The sequence below is a fragment of the Leuciscus leuciscus genome (genome assembly GCF_965113295.1).
Source record: "Leuciscus leuciscus genome assembly, chromosome: 3".
Lineage (NCBI taxonomy): Eukaryota > Metazoa > Chordata > Actinopteri > Cypriniformes > Leuciscidae > Leuciscus > Leuciscus leuciscus.
In genome coordinates, this window is record NC_138727.1 from 56,865,342 (window position 1) to 56,880,911 (window position 15,570).

At 38.5% G+C, this 15,570-nt stretch overlaps 1 protein-coding gene across 1 annotated transcript in view; it reads left to right on the forward strand.

Annotated features, from left to right (window-relative positions):
* LOC309493626 (hemicentin-1-like) overlaps nucleotides 1-15,570 on the forward strand; it is a 281,640-nt gene that overhangs the window by 34,503 nt on the left and 231,567 nt on the right. The window lies entirely within an intron of this gene.

Below are 15,570 nucleotides of genomic sequence, written 5' to 3' on the forward strand. Positions count from 1 at the left end.
CGAAATGTTTCGAGATTAAAGTCGAAATGTTTCGAGATTAAAGTCGAAATGTTTCGAGATTAAAGTCGAAATGTTTCGAGATTAAAGTCGAAATGTTTCGAGATTAAAGTCGAAATGTTTCGAGATTAAAGTCGAAATGTTTCGAGATTAAAGTCGAAATCTTTCGAGATTAAAGTCGAAATGTTTCGAGATTAAAGTCGAAATCTTTCGAGAATAAAGTCTTCCGTGGAAGTTGTGTGTGTGCTTGCCGTTATTTCACATTGCCGCACAGGCATTCATGCGTGTGCGTGTGTGTAAATACATGCGCTTGTGAAGTCGAACTGACGTCTATAATAGACACCGTACGTTCTGGATACATTTTAAGTGCATCATTCTGTATCCAATCATTTGGCCGGATCCCGTGATTTCCTCAAATATAATAACCACTGGTGGTTGAGGAAAGATTCCCTGAAATGATTGTAAAGCGCTTTTAAGTGTAGGCCTACAGTAGACATATGAAAGCGCTATATAAATGCCTCATTCATGCATTCATTCATTCATTCATAAAGCTGGATATCTTGATCCAGTCTGACAGTATATTTTATAAAGTCCTATAGCCTAATGTCATGTTGGTAGACCTGTAGAATATCCCTTTGTTGAAAGCCCAGATAAAAGTAAAAAGCTATTATTTTGTGTAGATCCAGTTTACATACACACACACACACACACACACGCACGCACACGCATGAATGCCTGTGCGGCAATGTGAAATAACGGCAAGCACACACACAACTTCTACGGAAGACTTTATTCTCGAAAGATTTCGACTTTAATCTCGAAAGATTTCGACTTTAATCTCGAAAGATTTCGACTTTAATCTCGAAACATTTCGACTTTAATCTCGAAACATTTCGACTTTAATCTCGAAACATTTCGACTTTAATCTCGAAACATTTCGACTTTAATCTCGAAACATTTCGACTTTAATCTCGAAACATTTCGACTTTAATCTCGAAATGATAGCATTTTTTTTTTACATAATTTTTTTTTTTTTTTTTTTTTACGTAATTTTTTTTTTTTTTACGGATTTTTTTTTTTTTTTACGTTGCGTTTCAGGGCTTCCGTAACATTAGCTGCCCAAAAAAAAAAAAAAAAATTCAATGCATTACATTTTTTCATGACATGCTTTTTTGTTTTTAGCTTGTTCCAAAAGATATACATATGTAAAGTCATTTATAAAATTTGGAAAATTTGGTTTACCTTGAGCCCACTTCTTTTTCTGTATATGGTATTTTCCTAATAAAATAAATAACTGTATAATATGTTGTTCTTTACATTCCAAATTGTCATTCTGAGTATAAAAAGCACATCAAAAACACAAATATCCATCATACACTTTTCATACAGGTTTCTAAATCTTTCCAAAATAATCTTTAGTAAATATGGTGAAAAACCAGATGCACAATTGTTTCTTTTTCTAGTGCACAAAATTCACAAGTAAATGAAATATTAAGCTTAAATATTTCCAAAACATGCTTCGCAGGATAAATTCTGTGAAGTATTTTGTAAGTCACTTTCTTAATTTTGTTATTAACACAAAACTTATTTGGCTTATTTCCATGTTTAACCCAAGAGATTTCACCAAATAAAGAAGACCAAAAGAATCTTGCTGCAGGAAAAGACACAGAACCAAGAGCATTCCTTCTATTATTGCTACATTTTTGTTTTAAAACATCAACATTATCAATGAAACTTTTATCACAAAGGTTGTTCATGTTGATGAAGAGTAACATCACACTCTTTGGAATCACGTCAAGAACAATAGCAAACTCTCTTGGTTTACCTGGTCATTTAATTTATTTTTAGAAATTCAGTTTATGATAACAAATATCCATTGGAATTAACCAATTGTCTTACTAATATAATCACTTCATTGAACCAAGTATGATAGAATAGTGATTTGTTTTTAAATAGTATGTCTTTGTTATTCCATATGAAATAGTTGTGTGGTGAAAAATTGTGCTTATATACCAATTTCCATGCTAGCTGGGCTTGTTTGTCTGTGAAAACTGGCCAATTTTACACGAATTTTGTCAGCAGAAAAATGACATTTCAACAAAAAAAATCTATGCCTCCAAGAGTATTAAATATGTAATTAGGAAAAACGTTCCAAAGACTTTCTCTATTCTTCAAAAATTCTATCAACCATTTAATTCTGAAAGTGTCATTAAGTGTAGTATAATCTAAGACCTCGAGTCCCCCTTGCTCTTTGGTGTTACATATTACCTCCTTTTATAAATAATGCAGCTTTTTTCTCCATATGAAGTCATAAAGTGTCTTATCTAATTCATTAATCACCTTAGGAGGCACATCTAATGATAAAGATATATATACTGATCTACACAGTAAAATCCCCAGTGTTAAATTAACACTGCTCAGAGCACATATGGTCCCACTCTACATGGTGTTAAAGTAACACTGAAGCAGAGTTAAAGTTAATGAGACAATTAAGTGATTAATTGAGTGATGATTGAGCATTATTGAAGACACCTGATGTTAACAAGCAGAATCACTGAAGGAGAAAATCTCAAATTGTAAGCCACCGTTATGGTGATGGGTGTTTGCTTTAGTTGGGCTCTTGACCCTTAAATTATTAACTTTAATTTTTGTTAGATTGCTGTATCTGACTTACAACTGCCAGATGAACGAAGAAAAAAAGTGATCTGATGGTGTTGGTTATGTTATGACAATCATCATTTTAACTTTATGTTTTTGATTTATGTTGTTGGTTACAGCACAACTGTGATTCTGCATAAATATCCAGAATTTTAGATATAATATTTAGGATTTCTTAAAAGTAAAAAAAAAGTAAAAAAAACTTTTCTTATAGGCACACACAGACATAAAGATTCAGTCTATGCATCTCATCAATGGTGACAATTGGGAAAAGTAAATTACATAGACAATTCAGATCATAATTTATTCATACCGCAATGCATGATGGTAGCCATTAATGAGTTGTGATTGGTGGCAGCCACTGCAACATGTTTTATTATTGTCACCATTGTTGGGATTCACAGGCTGATTATTGATGTCTGTGTTTCTAAATTAATACATTTGAAAGTGTTTTGATCAGAACAATGTTTATTAAATATATTGGATTATAAGAAAAATGCTGATAATCATATACTATAGAATCAAAAAGCTGCTGCTAACAAGTTACACCAAACTATCTCAGTAAGTTTCATTGTCAAAAATATGTCTTATGTCAAAACATAACCAACACTATCAGATCACACTTTTTCTTTGTTCATTTGACTGTTATAAATCAATAACAGCAGACAAACAAAGTCTAAAATTGATAATATACAGTATGGGTCAAGAGCCCAACTAAAGCAAACACCCATCACCATAACGGTTGCTTACAATTTGTGATTTTCTCCTTCAGTGATTCTGCTTGTTAACATCAGGTGTCTTCAATAATGCTCAATCATCACTCAATTGATCACTTAATTGTCTCATTAATTTTAACACTGCTTCAGTGTTACTTTAACACCATGTAGAGTGGGACCATATGTGCTCTGAGCAGTGTTAATTTAACACTGGGGAATTTACTGTGTAGAAATAACTTCTGCCTTTGACAATAATACCCTCCCAATTATTGATATATCTCTCACTAACCACCAATTCAATTTATTTTTTGGTTCAAATTTTGGTTCAAAATTTAACTGCTTTTCATTTTTACAAATTACAACACCTAGATACCCACTAAGCAAAATGATGTCCGAAAGACGTCTTTTCAACGTCTTTGTCACAAAATCGGACGTTGAAAAGACGTCCACTGAGGGTCTAGAATGAACGTTTTTATGACGTCTTTTTTTGACGTGTTCTGCACGTCCGATATCTAGACGTTCATCGAACCTTCGTACAAGGTTAAAACTAGTTCAGATGTGGGCATTGTGGACATATTTCAACATCATTTATTGTCTTATTTAGATATAATTACTTTGACTATTGCTGTCAGATGATCTCAGTGAGAATTAACAGAGGTTTAGATGTTGATATTTGTTTAATTTGAAGTGTCACCATTGTGGTGATCAATGTTTGCTTTAGTTGGGCTCTTGGTCCCCGTTCCTTTTAATTCAAATTTTATTTGACTGCTTTAACTGTGTGTTTGTGTAACACAAATGTTGTGGCAGAGAAAGCCAATAATAAGTAAGATCAGCTGTTTTCAGCTTATGGTTGATGATGAAATCATCACAAAAAAGCGTCAAATGTTTTGGCATTCATAACCACCAACCTTGTGGGACTGCAATATTGGTGCGAAAAGCATTAAAATGATCACTTATTTGAAGGTGTATATAAAGCATGTGTACATGATGTTTTGAGCAAATAACAGATAATCAGATAGTCACACACAGACATCAAGATTTTGCACATGATTCACAACAATGGTGACAATAATTTAAAAAAAAGCTTCATGCTGCAATGCATGATGGGTAGCTTTCATAGTACAAAACTCATCCTTGATTCTAAAGCTTTTTTGTTTTAATTGTCACCATTGTTGTGAATCATATCCAAAATCTTGATGTCTGTGTGTGACTATATCATACATTTGCTCAAAACATCATGTGCATATGCTCTATACTGTATACCTTCAAATAAGTGATCATTTTAATGCTTTTCGCACAAATATTGCAGTTCTACAAGGTTGGTGGTTATGAATGCCAAAACATTTGATGCTTTTTTGTGATGATTTCATCATCAACCATAAGCTGAAAACAGCTGATCTTACTTATTATTGGCTTTCTCTGCCACAACATTTGTGTTACACAAACACACAGTTAAAGCAGTCAAATAAAAGTTGAAGTAAAAGGAACGGGGACCAAGAGCCCAACTAAAGCAAACATTGATCACCACAATGGTGACACTTCAAATGAAACAAATATCAACGTCTAAACCTCTGTTAATTCTCACTGAGATCATCTGACAGCAATGGTCAAATTATGTCTAAATGAGACAATAAATTATGTTGAAATATGTCCACAATGGCCACATCTGAACTAGTTTTAACCTTGTACGAAGGTTCGATGAACGTCTAGATATCGGACGTGCAGAACACGTCAAAAAAAGACGTCATAAAAACTTTCATTCTAGACCCTCAGTGGACGTCTTTTCAACGTCCGATTTTTGTGACAAAGACGTTGAAAAGACGTCTTTTGGACATCATTTTGCTTAGTGGGTATGTTAATTGGTGTTTAACTGGGATGTTCTCTATTTCTGTAGAGGAGCAATAATTAAAGGTCCCGTTCTTCGTGATCCCATGTTTCAAACTTTAGTTAGTGTGTAATGTTGTTGTTAGAGTATAAATAATATCTGTAAAATTATAAAGCTCAAAGTTCAATGCCAAGCGAGATATTTTATTTAACAGAAGTCGCCTACATCGAACGGCCGGTTTCCCTCTTTAATGACGTCACTAGAACAGTTTTTTTACTAACCTCCGCCCACAGGAATACAGGCGTATTGATGGCGAAATGTCAACAGGCGTGGTTGATGGATTGCTCGGACAGTCCGTATAAACACAGACACCATCTGCGGCTGTAACGTTCCTGGTCATGAATTTCCGTATTCATTTCCTTAACTTTATTTCCTAGGAGAGCCTTTGCATATTTTAGGATTTTGTTTTCTTTCTGCAGCTCCATTACATCATCATGAACTGACGTATAAGAGATTTGCCCAAAGCTTCAATGTTGGAAGAATTCTCCTTCACCATCCTTTCAATCTGGCCGGATCTCTCGTTAATCTTCTCAGAGAGAATTCGGATGATATTCTCCTGCGCTTCACTTCAGACCCTGAATTAGCACACAATGAGAAGAGTAAATGGATCAAAAGATTACCATGAAGATAAAAAAGATAACACAGACATAAGCTATTGAACCAAAGTAACTAAAACCAAAATTTCTCTGCACAGTAATTTTTTGGTAAATATTTTTGTTTTGTTCAAATCAACTGTGACAGAGAGGCTGAGGCGGTCGGATCCATCTGCAGTAATTTATTAACACAGGTAATGAAACAGAGGAAAGCAGACATAGAACTCAGGAAGGCATATAATGAAGGGGCAATCCAGTACTCGAGGTGAAACACAGGCAAGGGTCAGGGCAGGCGGCGAAGGTTCACGTAAAGAGTCCAGAGTCCAGGCAAAGATCAAAAGACCAGGGAAACACAGGGCACGTAGAAACACCAGGGAAGCGCTTGGAAATGTCTGCGGGGCAAAACAAGACTTCGCAAGGGAACAATGGGGGAGCAGTCCAGATAAAGGGTAGATAATGATGCGCATGTGATAGTGATGAAGGTGATCATGGAAACCAGGCAGGGATAGACACTGATGAGAGCATATATGAATGATGGGAATTGCAGTTCTAGAACTCAGGAGATAGAGAGCGAGTGAGACCAGAGGGAGGCGTAGCAGCTCGCTCCGTGACATCAACGAATTTTAAAAAGTCAAATCAAGTGCTTAAGGTAACTACATGAAGTTATTTATTTTACAATATATACACTAGACAGTAGGCCTACAGGAAAAATGGTCTGAATTACTATAAGTACCACTTCACACATCACTGTACCCCATAGTATATGGAATTATTTCCATAATAGTACCGCAATACTACAGTACATAATAGCTACAACATAACTGTAAACAAACAAACCAACCAACCAACCACTAGCCACACGCTGCATCATATTCTTAAAAGAAAACAATAGAAAACGGCATCATTACGGGGAAACATTATCGCATTTGCGGTTTGCGAAGTCCCTGCGCTTCACTTAATAGGCGGCTGCATATATGGAAAAAAACCACAAAACCCTAAAAAAATTCTAACAAAAGGTTTTGCAGCTGTTTTTTGTAGTAATAGGTGTCCTTAATAACATACTAAAAGTTTACCAAAGTTTGACAACTAGAAAGGTGTAATTTTCAAGATGGCGTCTAAGATGGGCAGGAAGCCTTTAAAATATCCTAACTCCTTCATTATTTGACCTAGCCAAGTAATCTTGGTGTCTAACCCCATGTTTTCTGGGTCTATGAATCCATTGGACTTGTTTAAATTGCACTGACATGATTACATACTTATGGAATACATGATTTTGTGAGATAACTGTAAGGTTTTATCTTTGTTTTGGGTGAACCAGAGATGTAAACGATTTAGCCTATGTCATGAAACACCTACTCAGTACGTGTTTTTTTTTTTGCTAAAACACAGACTTGACATTCAATGTAAAAGTTATTGCACCCAAACGTAACTTAAATTGGAGTTGTATAACTTTGATCATAAACAACTCTGAATTAGTCCGAACAGAGGCATGTGTGTGAACCCTCTAAAATGGTCACTCATTTCAATTTGAATAAGGTAATACATATGTAATACATCCTCTATTAGTCCAGTCATTTTATGAAAAAAGGTTGAACAAATTGCAACAGAAGAAACTGATTTTGTACTCTCAATATGTCCTGAGTTAAGGAAAAAAAAGTCCCGAAGAATCCTAAAGGGGAATGTTTCGAAAAAGACCCAAATATAGCCTATTCATACGCCTATTCATTCTTTTTCTTATGTGAATAGGGTAAACATTTAAACCTTTAGATATCACCATGAAAATTACTGAGTTGATTACTTACATCAAGATAAACAAAAATTGTATTACAAGTTTTTTTTTTTTTTTGTTTGTTAACATGGACAAACGGTGCATAATCTACCAGCCTTTATTCATTTTTAAGAGATGGGGTTTGGGGCTGGGTCCGTGGGACTGTTTCTGGGGGACGAGTCTGAGGGAAGAACAGGAGACAATGGTAAGGAGAATGCAGAAGACAAAAGGTAAGTAAAATAAAAAGTGAATCCCCAAAAACAGTCCCACAGACCCAGCCCCAAACCCCATCTCTACAATAATAATTAATAAAGGCTGGTTTAAAGTACTTCTTCCTGCCTTTATGTATTAATGCTCATGGGTAGCCTAAATGGGTTCCATTCAGACCTGAACATTAAGTATTTTACTGTTATATGTCAACAAGATTCAACGAGAAATTTTCACCTGGCTATAGCCAATGTTTAGATCTGTTGTGGTATGTATGCAAATTAGCACATACGTAATTAGATTATGCACCGTTTGTCCATGTTAACAAACTATTAAAAAAAAACTTGTAATACATTTTTGTTTGTCTTGATGCAAGTAATCAACTCAGTAATTTTCATGGTGATATCTAAACGTTACATTTTTTACCTATTCACGTAAGAAGAATGAATTGGTGTATGAATAGGCTATATTTGGGTCTTTTTCGAAACTTTCCCCGATTCTTCTGGACTTTTTTTTCCCTTACTCAGGACATATTGAGGATACAAAATCAGTTGAGTTTGCTTCTGTTGCAATTTGTTCAAGGTTGACCCCCATTTTGGCTTAAAATGACTGGACTATATAGATGTTTTTGAGTATAAAGGTGGCATTATACTAAACCTTAGGTTAGATACGCCTTTGGGGGAAAGGCGTATCAGGATCGGGTCCTTCCATTTGGTCCAGCTTTGGCTCCACGGATATTCTCAAAGTGCATGGATGCAGCTCTGGCCCCCTTGAGGCTCCAGGGCATCCGTGTACTAAATTATCTAGACGACTAGCTCATTCTGGCTCATTCCAGAGAGATCGTGTTTCGTCACAGGGACGTCATTCTCCACCACCTCCGTTCTCTTGGTCTCAGGTTGAATGCTCAGAAGAATGTCTTAACTCCTTCTCAGCAGACCACTTTCCTGGGTGCCCAACTCGATTCTCTCTCGATGCAGGCCCGTCTGGCCCCTGCTCGAGTTTCCAGTCTTCGTGCGTGCTTGGCCCGTTTCAGGCTCAGCCATCATGTAGCGGTGGGCATATGTCGCAGGCATTCGGGGCTCATGGCAGCAGCCTCTCCTGTGCTGCCCTTGGGTCTCCCTCATATGAGACCATTCCTGTGCTGGATGAAACTCAGGGGAATCCGCCCTTCTTGGTCTGCCTTCCGCCTGCTGAGAGTGTCGCACAGTTGCCTTCACGCTCTTTGGAGGTGGAAAGACTTCCCCTTTTTATTTCAGGGGGTCAAGATTGGTGTAGTTTGCCGTTGGCAGGTTGTCACGACGGACGCCTCTTTGACTTGTTGGGGTGCGGTCTTCAAGGGCAGACCGGCGTACGATGTTTAGACGGGCAAGCTTCTTTCGTGGCACATAAATTGCCTCAAGTTGCAAGCTGTCTCTCTGGCCCTGGATCAATTTCTCCCGGCCCTGATGGACTCATGTCATTGTCAGGACGGACAACATGGCAGTGGTGTCCCATGTAAATCGCCAGGGGGGCTCGTGGTCGCGCACCCTCGACAGGCATGGACACCACCTCCTCCTTTGGGCTTAAAACAGGTTTATTTTGCTGAGAGCAGTTCATGTTCCAGGGGACCTGAACATCGCAGCGGACTTTCTGTCGAGACAGAAGCTCAAGTCGGAGGAATAGATGTTGCACTGCTAAACAGTGGCTCTAATTTGGAGCATGTTTGGCGAGGCGGACCTCTTTGCATCGCAGAGCTCGACACAGTGCCCCCTATGGTTTTCCCTGTCTCAGCTCATCCGACACCTCTGTGGATAGATGCCCTCGCTCATCCATGGCTGGAGTTGAGACTGTATGTATTCCCTCCGTTCAAGCGAATCCCTGCAGTCCTTTGCAGAGTGTGGGATCCGCCTCCTTCTGGTAGCCCTATTCTGGCCATCCCAGACGTGGTTCTCGGAACTGAGCTCCCTGGTGGAGGAGTCCCCTTGGCAGATTCCTATCAGGAGAGATCTGCTGTCTCTGCTCCAGGGCAGGAATTGGCATACTTGACCCGAGATATGGAGGCTGTGGGTGATAAGAGGCAATCGCTAGCGACAGTGGCGTCTGGTCTTCCCGCTGATGTTTGGGAGACCATTGATAACGCTCGTGCGCCTTCTACTAGACTGCTGTATTTCTCTAAGTGCAAGGTTTTTGAGTTTTGGTGTTCGGCTCATGCAGTGGACCCTGTCAGCTGCCCGGTCGGTTCAGTGCTGGAATTCCTGCAGGATAAATTTGTGGCTGGAGTGGCTGCAACTACCTTTAGAGTTTATGTCAGCTATCGCTGCCTATCAGGAGTCAGACGAGGTCCCCTTAGGTAAACAATGTCTGGTCGTCTCGTTTAAGCGTGGAGTTAGACACTTGAGGCCTGCACATCCTATTAGTGTCCCCACCTGGGATTTATCAGTTGTTCTGGAGGGGCTATTAGAGCCTTCCTTTGAACCCTTGGAGTCAGCTCCGGACTGCATTCTTACTCTCAAGGTGGCACTTTTGTTAGCGTTGGCCTCTCTCAAACGCGTGGGGGATCTGCAGGCTCTTTCTGTGAGTGAGCCTTGTATGGAGTTTGCCCCAGGTCTTGTGAAGGTGTTTCTATGGCCTAGACCTGGTTATGTCACCAAAGTTTTGTCCAAGTCATTCCGCTCTCAAGTTGCGCCACTGAGGAGGCGCCCGCGCCATCAGCCAATGAATTGGTGTGATTCTATACGGGTTCAGACAATCAGCACATGCCTTCACGTGGCAGCCCTGTTTTGACTAATTTGACAGTACCACACGGTTCTAATGAATTTATTCTTTATTGGAATCAAAAGAATGGTTATGAACCACAGAAACCACCAACACTAGGCAAAACGATATGAGAAAGGAGAAATATGCAATTACTTAAGGCGAGACACGGCAGGCAAAAGCATCGGGTTTTTTTTCACTGGTCAATTTTGAGATTTTGGAATATTTGTCTTCAACAACATGCCTTCTTTCAGACTTGTGGCAAAAAAGAGTCTGAAATACACATTTAGGTCTTTATTTTACTACACTTTGTCTGTTTGCGTCTGTAGATTTCTCATAAGTTCAACAAAAGTTGGCGTTCTAAATCATCCCGCTGCTCCGCGATTGCTGGAGCACCCTGCACCCTGTCATCACATACACCATAATTTTTTTCCATCTAATATGTGAACACAATGAACAAATTATTTTGAACCTGGCTTTATCCAATACTCAGATTTCGGTTTTTTTTATATGCAAATAAGCGCATATTTAATTAGATAATGCCTAATTTGCATATTTAAACATTCAATTACAGAAAACTTGTAATACATTTTTTTCTCATCTTAATGTAGACAATCAACTGGGAAAGTTTCATGGTGATATCTGCTAGTTAAAAAATGTTACCCTATTCACCTGTAGTGTCTCGCCTTAAGGGAAATTTTACTTATTTTTTGCACAAATATGCTTGTAACCAATTGCTTTAATATATAATTGTACTGTAATCACTTATCTATCATGCAAATATGTTAATTAGAATATTACATGGCCCAAACATGTATCTGGCACCAGTATTCCTGGTCTAGGAGGAATACAAAGGAGTAATGGTCATTTTAAGGGTCCTGACGGCGGCCATTTTGAAAATGGGACCTTTCTTGGAGTCAAACTTTGGTAAACTTTTAGTATGTTTTTAAGTACATCTGATACTACTGTAAACCACTGATAAACCTTTTGTTAGAATTTTTTTGGGGTCAAGCCATATTTGCAGCTGACTATAAAGAGAGTTCACAGACTAACACACCTTGGCGCTGTTCATGGCGACACGCAGCAGCAGTTCGGAAAGCGTGCAGTGTGGTTTTGTGCTTGTTTGTTGTTTGTTTGGTGCTTTTTTTTCTTTTTCTTTTTTTTAAATTATTATTAGAATTTTTATTGTTTGGAAACAATGAATTATTTTAATATGACAAGTTTTTTCTTTTTTCTTTTTTTGCACTTTTTGAGTGTTTTTTGCGAGCCTCGTGTACCTCTGCAGTATAGCCGCGAGTTTCTTCTCCTACTACGTAACTCTGGAGAGGGAAGTGTGGATCCCCTGGCAGCGTTTCCAGCAGAGGTTATCCAGTTGGATCTTACCGCGGCAAACCGAGAGTGTGTATCCAAGCCGAAAGGGGTGAGGAAGAGGGGGAGTCGCGGCGGCATGCGTCAGAGATTGAAGAGACAAGGCCATCGTCGTATTCCTCTCCCTACAGTTATGTTGGCTAACGTTCAGTCACTCCGAAATAAACTGGATGAGCTTCGGGCAAATGTACAATTCCTGAAGGAGTATAGAGAAGCATGTCTTCTTGCTTTTACGGAAACATGGCTCAAGGAACAAGACTCTCATTCCGATTTGAAAATCGATGGATTTGGGGAACCCTATCGTTTGGACAGAGATCCAACTGTGACGGGTAAATCACTTGGTGGAGGATTATGCCTTTATGTTAACAAAAGTTGGTGTAATACAGTGGTCGTTAGGGAGACACTATGCACTCCTGACATTGAACTCTTATCTGTTTCCCTTCGACCCTATTACTTACCAAGGGAGTTTCCCCAGATATTTATCACGCTCGTGTACATTCACCCGAGAGCTAATGCTGACTCTGCAACCCGAATTATTGTTAAAACTGTGCAAAGGCTTCAAGGGATCTCGCCGGACGCACCGAACTTTATTATGGGTGATTTTAATCACTGTAATATGGAGAAGCCCCTGTGTGGTTTTTATCAGTATGTAACCTGTTTTACACGCTATATGAAATGTCTGGATCATTGTTACGGATCTGTTAAGGGAGCACTTTTAGCAGAGCTCCCTTGGGTTCATCTGATCATAATGTTGTGCACTTGGTTCCACTATACAAATCGGTCCTGAAGAAAACTAAGCCGGAACGTCGTTCAGTTCCGGTGTGGTCAGTTGAATCTATAAACCGTATCCAGGACTGTTTTAGTTGCACAGATTGGGATGTGTTTACTGATGCTTGTGCAGATTTAGATGAACTTACAGAGACGGTGTCAGCTTATATTACGTTTTGTGAGGATCTTGTTATTCCCAGGAAAGAAATAGCCATTTATCAGAATAATAAACCATGGGTCACTAAATCGGTTAAAAATGCAATTATTCAGAGAAATATGTGTTTTAATCAAGGTGATGTGACTCAGTATAAGGTATTAAAAAAACAAGTTAAAAAAGAACTTAAAATGGCAAGGCTTAATTATAAGGTTAAAGTAGAGGATATGTTAAGAACCGGGAATTCACGTTCTGCATGGGAGGGGGTGAAATCCATGATGGGGATGAATTCCAAAAAACGTAATATTTCTCTTGATGGGAAGCTTGATTTTGATCTTTCTAATGATCTGAATGTTTTCTATAATCGTTTTAATAGTCATGATTTTAGTCAGGAATTGGCAGTGTTTAATAATGGTGCTTCGGATCAGAGTAGGGTTAATGTTGACAAGGATATGGTCTTAAAACTTTTTCGAGGTGTAAGAGAGAGGAAAAGTCCTGGCCCGGATGGTATTGGGGGCCGTATTCTTAAAAATTGTGCGGAACAACTTGCAGATATTTTTTGTTTTATTTTTAAAATGTCATTGAGTCTGCATAAGGTTCCCTGTCTCTGGAAAGAGTCTATTATTGTACCTGTACCTAAGAATAATGCACCAAAATCTTTAAATGAGTACAGGCCAGTAGCACTTACTTCTCTGATAATGAAAACATTTGAGAGGATAGTGAGGGACGCGCTTTTGACCATGATACAGGCAAATCTAGATCCGCTTCAGTTTGCCTACAGGTCAGGCAGGGGTGTTGATGATGCGATATGCGCTCTATTAAACATGATTTTGGCACACCTTGAGGGCGCAAAAACTTTTGTACGTTTGGTTTTCATAGATTTTTCATCAGCCTTTAATTGTATCCAACCTCATATCCTAGCAGAAAGGCTAAAGAATGTTCATAATATTGATTTTGGATTGATAAGTTGGCTGATTGATTTCTTAACCAATAGGTCTCAGCGTGTGAAGGTGAACAGTGTTTTGTCTGATGTTCTTTTTTCCTCTACTGGGTCACCGCAAGGGTGTGTTCTTTCACTTCTTTTATTTGTGCTTTATACTAATGAGTGTCGGACGCAACTTGAGAGGCGTCATATCATTAAGTTTGCGGATGATTCAGTGATCGTTTCCCTCCTTGATAATGATGATTCTGATCATGGTTCTGTATTGGTAGATTTTATTGATTGGTGTAAACTGTCCTTTTTGGACATTAATGTATTAAAAACTAAAGAGATGATCGTAGATTTTAGGAAGAATCGTACATCCATCTCTCCGGTGGCTATAAATGATCATGCTGTTGAGATTGTACCTCATTTTAAATACCTTGGTACTATAATTGATGAAAAGTTGACTTTTGGGGCTCATGTGGATGCTGTTTGTAAAAAAGCCCACCAGCGTATGTATTTTTTACGGAAACTCTGTGGTTTTAACGCCACTCCTGTTCAACCTGTATATGCTCCCAATGAGCCAAATAATGAGAAATAACCAAATTGCTTACCACAGCTATGCAGACGACACACAGCTGTACTTAGCCCTATCGCCTAATGATTACAGCCCCATTGACTCCCTGTGCCAATGCATTGACGAAGTCAACAGTTGGATGTGTCAAAACTTTCTTCAATTAAACAAAGACAAAACTGAAGTTATTGCGTTTGGAAACAAAGATGAAGTTCTCAAAGTGAACGCATACCTTCACTCTAGGGGTAAAACAACTAAACATCAAGTCAGGAATCTTGGTGTGACACTAGAGTCAGACCTTAGTTTCAGTAGTCATGTCAAAGCAATAACTAAATCAGCATACTATCATCTGAAAAATATTGCAAGAATCAGATGCTTTGTTTCCAGACAAGACTTAGAGAAACTTGTGCATGCTTTCATCACCAGCAGGGTGGATTATTGTAATGGACTCCTCACTGGCCTTCCCAAAAAGACCATAAGACAGTTGCAGCTCATACAGAACGCTGCCGCCAGGATTCTGAGCAGAACCAGAAAATATGAACATATCACACCAGTCCTCAGGTCTTTACACTGGCTCCCAGTTAGATTTAGGATTGATTTTAAAGTATTATTACTGGTATATAAATCATTCAATGGCCTAGGACCTCAATACATTGCAGATATGCTCACTGAATATAAACCCAACAGATCACTCAGATCATTAGGATCATATCAGCTAGAAATACCAAGGGTTCATTCTAAACATGGTGAGTCTGCTTTTAGCTATTATGCCAGCCGCAGCTGGAACCAGCTTCCAGAAGAGATCAGATGTGCTCCTACAGTGGTCACATTCAAATCCAGACTCAAAACACTTCTGTTTAGCTGTGCATTTACTGAATGAGCACTGTGCCGCTGTTCGTCCGACTGTTTGTACTGTACTGTATTTTACTCTATTTTTCTAAACTGTTTTAATTATTCTTATTTCTTTTAATTATTTTAATTTCTCCTATGTCAGCAGGGCATTTAGCCCGAAACTGTAAATGCCCACTCAGAAGGTGATAATGTGAAAGTGATTAATGTGGGTTTGAAAGTAGAACAGTATTTAAATGACGATATTAAAGTTTTCGTCTGAGAAAGAATGTGAACGCAGTGCTAAAGTGCTAAAGAAAGTGAAAAGAACGTGTGAGTAAATGAGGGAGAAAAGAAAGTTAAAGGAAAGTTGATAGATGGAAGTCGTAAGAAGATTGA